Below are 6288 nucleotides of genomic sequence, written 5' to 3' on the forward strand. Positions count from 1 at the left end.
AGTGGACAGGACCGGAATGTGATCGAGTTCTTTAAAGACTTGACTGATACATCGAGTGTCTTGGAGATTGGGTAAATCTACTAAGACTCGAGTATGCAGTAAGTTCTTAGGACTAAAAATATCTAGTCATGGACTAGGCTCAGAGAATAATTGACTTGGTATTACTAGACTGCAACTTGGAAAGTTGAGTTCAGTGACACAAGTCTGTTATGGTGTGATATGTATAAGGCAAAGACCACTTGGTTCGGATTCTATTGTGTTCCGTCCAAGTGGGGGAGACTTGTTCATACATTGATCAAAAAGGTGATCGGTGAAAATGAACAAGGATGATGATGCAAAGAGTTTGGTGGAACCTTTGGCATAAAACAAGATGACAGCACCACTGGATTCGAGGACGAATCCATCACAAGTGGGGGACTTGTCATGTCCCTGATCCTGGAAATGATCATTAGGATCGGCCATGGTGCGAGGAGACGCACCAGTCAGGTCATGTGACCTAAACACAAGGGTATCATGCTGGAAGTAAGGTTTAAGGGCATCAGGAAGCTAATATATAGCTAAACCAAGAAGGAGATAAGTATAAAGAGCTGTACAAAGTGTATGGCAGCTGGACGATGCAGTGAGCAAGCTCGACCAGCTAGATGAAGTGTAGTGCAGCTCAGTGTAGCTCACTGAAGAGTGTGTCAGCTCCCTGAGCTGGATGAACTAGCTCACTCAGCTGGGTCAGCTGGGATCAGCTCAACTCAGCTGGACTGAGTGTTCAAGTCTTGGGCAGTTGGCCAAGTCCGGACAGTGGTCAGACCATGTGACCCGGGTGTGCCGGTGAGCCGTTGGCACTTGTGGTTGAACCAGGGGCTTGGGCAACCAGCCTAGGCTTCTGTGTGACATGTCTAGGAGCAGTTAGGCATGTCATGGACGTCAGGTTACTGCCATGGGAACAGGTGTGATCTGGACCATTGATTAAATCAATGGCCAGAAATGATACCGAAAGGGTGCAACCTTTGAAAGGTGACCATTCCTTTTGTATAAATACAAGGGCAAGTCCGTGCCTTTGCAGGCACGTCAGGGCTTCATTCTTATTCCTGAAACACAAAGAAAAACCAGAGAAAAACAGAGAGAAAGTCGGATGGCAACATCCAACCCAAGAGTGGGATGAAGGCAGCAAAGAGGCAGTTTTGATGGCAATCAAGGGGAGTTGTGAATGACCCTCTGGTGTGTTTGATTGATGTTTGCCACGCCATGGGCTCCTCTACATCCATACTACACATTCAAATAGCCAGGAGAGAAGATGGAGGGCCGGAATGCACTTCCAATGGTGGAGACAGCCTTGAAGGCAGTGGTGTGTAGAAGGCAGTTTCATGGGAACTGAAGTGGGAAGTGATGCACGACCCTTGGGTGGTTTGATCATGGATGAACACACCCTAGGCTTCCTCTACATCATGGTAACACACGCAAATGGTTAGAATTGAATGGAGAAGCCGGACTCACTCCCAAAGGCATGTACAGCCTTGAAGGTGGATGCAGTGTAGAAACTGGTTTCATGGAAGTTCCATGGAAGGGATGATGGGTGCGACCCATGAATGTATCTTATCAATACTGGAGGTATGTGATAAGACCTGATTAATACAAGTGCAAGAGGCACAAGCCGGACCTGATCAGGGAAGCACAAGGTCTAGCAAGATCAAGTATGAGGTAACATGTGTTGATTACTTATTTTATGGTTATGTTTATGTCTGTGTTGTGTCTCTTGGGGTGGGATCAAGGCCAGGCATGGCACGCCCTTGAGGAATGTATATTGTGATGTGTCTTAGGAATCCAAGACCCTGGACAAAGGGCGGATCATAACTGATCTAACTCATCCATGTGGGATGATGGTTAGATGATGTTCATTGGATAGTGATCAATGATGGATCATGGTTTGGTGTTGGGTTTGATCATGGTGTGAACCATGAGTCCGACCCACTGATGAGACACATGGGAGTCCTAGAGACAGAGGAACCATGTGGAGTGTAAGGTCCAATTCGTTTGGATCCAACAGCAAGCAAAGGAGAGAGTAAGGGGGTACTTGTTGGTATGGACCACAAGTATTGTTGCTGGTGTGTTTATACAAGGAAGGCTGTGTGTGATCTGATCATGGGCAAGGATGGACCTGATCCATGGATGATGGATCAAGGTGTCTGATCTGATTGATCAAAAGGATGCACCAGTGGTAAGAGCAACACTAATCAGGTTCAGTGGGACATAGTTCCATGGCCGGTTAGGTATGTGTGAAGACTCATCAGTTCTGAGTCATGTGGGGTGGTTGGTTGATTGACTCAGGAAACTGTGTGGCATTATTAATCCTATTATATGTTGATCAGACGTGGAGGTACTGAACCATGGAGTGGCCGGTTCAGAGAAATCTCTCCATGGCCTTGGTTGGGCAGGTAAGTGGAGATCTGATAGTTCCTGAGGGAATTGTTAGGATCCGACTTCAAAATATCTCTTAATGGGTATTTATCATGAATTATCATGGTGAGAGATTAGTTTTATCTCATTGATTTAGAGGTGGTCAGTTATGGCCATATGGGCTGTTCATGGGCGAGATCAGTATGATCGAGGCCAGTTCTGAGAAATCTGACTTGACCATTCTCTTAGTTATGAATTATCATGATTTATCATGAATTTTAATTAGTTTTTGGAGCATGTTTGCTTGAGGTTGATTTTGCAGCTGAAGACTTCCCAAAGGTACTTGGTTTGTGGGGATGGTTGGTTGAATGACTAAGTACCTAAGGGGAGAGTTTATACAGGTATAATGAGGAGTTGGACGAGTGGATGGGGAGCTAGGCAAAGCTACCTCGCAGCTCGATCAGCTGGAAGAGAGTTGGGAACCTCAAGTGAAGTGGTTCAGTTCAGCTAGCTGAATGAGCTAGCTAGACAGCTAAGGCAGCTGAGACAAAGAGCTATCAAGCTCTGTGGATGTGGCAAAGGTATGATCTAGCAACATTGCATAGATCTAGATAGAACGGTTAGGGGAATGGAACCTCAGTTATTGTATGACTTGGATTAGGTTCAGGATCAACCTTGGAGCTGGTAGTAGTTGTGTCTACTGATCATGGCTAAGGTGATTCGACCTGACAAGTATTAGATTGGTTTTAGACCAATGGTTGATAGATAATATTCCGCTGTGCATAAGTTGAAAGGATCTAAGCTAGGGAATGACTAAGGTAGTCTTAAGCTAAGGTCTAAGATAGACTTCGCCCTTAGGCGAAAGTATAGTTAAAGATCGAAAAAATTGAGTGGTTCGGTCAAGGTATGGACCGAGCGACGTGAGGCATCGACCGCGGCCTAGCCGGCCGGGTTTGGGTCTTACAAACAAGCCTTACAACTAGATTACATTAGGTTTTACAGTTTCGGGAAAATATAATGGTCTTTCACGTGTCAGGAAGAGACAAGATGCAGAGCAATGTTAGGGACGCGTGTCGTCTTCCCTCAAGGTGGCAATCACGACCACCAATGAGTCTCTCCACTACTGTAATTCTCTTTTTTGCTTCCGTGACACCACTCCGCCGAATGAAGGCTTCTTGTTCTGATAAAGCACTTGAGCCATACATGAACCTTCCACTTTTAACCAAGACTAGTTGATCGAAGGGACCATGAATCATCGTGATTTGACACCGGGAACACTACAAGAAAATAGCTCTATTGCAATAATGATATTTTGTTGCTAATCCAAAATTGCAATAAAAATGCAACAAATTTTAACTTCTTGCTGTTTGGATGTTGCAAATTCATGTTTGTTGCATATGTGTAGCAAAATTAGCAACAAATTGAGTTGCTGCTATATACGTCATATTATTGCAATAATTTTTTGTAACAATTTTGTTGTACATTTACAACATATTGTTGCAACATTAATAGTGGCAAATCATTGCTACGAAAAATATATAGCAAAGAACATAGCAAATTTGCAATACCCTTTTATTGCTATTTTGTAGTGGCAAATCATTTATCATTTATTAAATTTAAAAATACTGTTATTATTTGTATGTAACTGAAGTTAATTAAAAAAATCAGTAGATGAATTTATATCAATAAATAAATTAATCAAAATATTTTCTTATTAACTCTTTACATTAAAATACAATATGACGATGAAAGAAATATAGATCCAAACTTCTAACAACAGTAATAAAGAAAAAGACAAACAAATAAACAGACTTGACTATGAATTTTCTTGAGTTGTGATCTTCTTCCTTTTCTTCTCTTCTCTTCATGTATATTTCAATCATCAATCTTTATTGGTGGCATGAATTCTCCAGGCTTTTCCTTAAGACTTCTACTTTCCAAAATATTAGTAGACTTTGTCTCTTATACTTCCGGATGTTCCTGATCCTAACAGCGAAAGATTATTTAGTCAAACACGGAGGTTATAAATATAGTTAAGTTCAAAGTTGAGAACAAGAAGAAGAGAAACAAATAATACCTTTTCAGAAAAATTCTATCAGATTTGTGTGTTTAGTAAATCATAGTTTCCTTTTAAATCCTGCATAAGAAGAAACAGAACCCATTATTAAGATTCATATAAGAAGAAAAAACATGTTAAATCGTTAATGGAAATTTGCTTTGAATCAAATAGCTTTTAAACTCATAAAAGGACAGATTAATAAGAAATCAAGGGAGGAGAGAGAGAGAGAGAGAGAGGAGAAGAGAGAGAGAGAGAGAGAGAGAGAGAGAGAGAGAGAGAGAGAGAGAACCACGATAGAAGAGATGATGGATTTATTGAGGTGAAACAGTTATAACTATAGGAAGAAGATCCAATTAAATTTAAGTCACATTAAAAAGAAAAGAAATCAAAGCCATAAGAATCGTAACTTCTTTGTAAGTTGTGATCTCTATTTTTTTGAAGCTTGGAATATTCTGTGTAACTGATTAGTTTAAAGGGATGTGTTGTTTCATTTATCATCAGTTTAACATATTGATTATTATTTATTAGCTTCGATTTTTTATTGATGGTAATTTTGTATCATTCTAATAATCGACGTCAACTAGTTAATATATACATAATTTATTTAATTGATATGACATTATGTGATAGTATCATTTTTTGTTAAAGTGATACAAATTACACAAAAATATATCATTTAAATAAACTGATGTCAATAATTTTATTAAAACATCACTTATCACAATTGATATTAGATTATATTTTTTTTTCATTTACAAAAAAGTAATTTAAAATAGAATCATTTAGTCTTGTGATACAATTTAAGTGATACAATTCAACTCTTTTTTTTGTAGTGATATTTGGTGCAAATATATTGTTTCAGTTTTTTTGTTATAATAATATTAGATCCATTATGTTTTTCTACAGTACATATATTATATAATAACACAAAATAAAATTTAAAAGCCAAATCACCAACTTTATTAAATAAAATATAACTCCTACTCCGTAAGAAATATCTCGTTATTCTTGTTAATGTGAGCCGCAAGGAACAGTTAGAGTTTCTGACTGGCTTAAGGAAGGTAGCTTCATCATCATCACAACGAGTGACAGGTCGGTAATCGAAGGGAAAGTTGATGACATATATGAGGTTCTGAGGTTGAGTGGCAAAGACAGCTTACAGTGCTTCAGCCATTATGCCTTGCGTGGTAATCCAGTGGGAAATTTTGTATTCAACATACAAATTTTTTTAAATTTTTCTATAAAAACATATAATAAAAGAATATAATCAGTCACATTTTTTGCCACATGTTTTTTAATATATTCTTTTTTGCTAATTAGCAATGATTTAAAAGTGTTGAAAGTTTCTTGCGAAACTCGCAAGATATTTGTTTATGTTGCAATAGGTTGCAGTTTAGTAACAAAAACATGCAACGTCTGTTATAATTGTTATTTTGCAATAAATTTGTAATGAAATTGTAACAAATATTCATTATTGCAAAAATGTTGCAATAATCATAGCAAATTAATAACGAAAATAAATGTTGCAATTTTTCTGTTGCAATAGAGCTTCGAAGCTTAAGCCAAACTGAAACCAGATTCTTTGTTAGACCGCTGAACGCCGACTCTGCTAAGTCTATTTCAGAGAAGCCTAAGAAATCCATCAAAACTTCACCTTCATCTACAGAGATGCTTCACCTAAACGCCGATGATGGCTTAATTGTAAAGGCAAAAACCAATTCTCTTTGAAAAAGGTTCAGTTGGCACGATGAAATTGATATCCAATCAACTGCCATTGGGATTGATGAAGAACAGTGGAAGGTATTTATTAAGACCAATCCATACTATAGTATATATTAAAG

The 6288-nt window shown here is 38.5% G+C and overlaps 1 long non-coding RNA gene across 1 annotated transcript; it reads right to left on the reverse strand.

The window, feature by feature from the left end:
- Positions 1 to 4076: 4076 nt before the first annotated feature.
- On the reverse strand, positions 4077 to 4676 carry LOC130496229 (uncharacterized). Its single transcript, XR_008935333.1, has 2 exons — positions 4466 to 4676; positions 4077 to 4374 (listed from the first exon to the last, which is right to left on the reverse strand). It is a non-coding gene; the product is annotated as an uncharacterized LOC130496229 (long non-coding RNA).
- Positions 4677 to 6288: the final 1612 nt, after the last annotated feature.

The sequence above is a fragment of the Raphanus sativus genome, chromosome 6, assembly GCF_000801105.2.
Source record: "Raphanus sativus cultivar WK10039 chromosome 6, ASM80110v3, whole genome shotgun sequence".
In the NCBI taxonomy this organism is placed as follows: domain Eukaryota; kingdom Viridiplantae; phylum Streptophyta; class Magnoliopsida; order Brassicales; family Brassicaceae; genus Raphanus; species Raphanus sativus.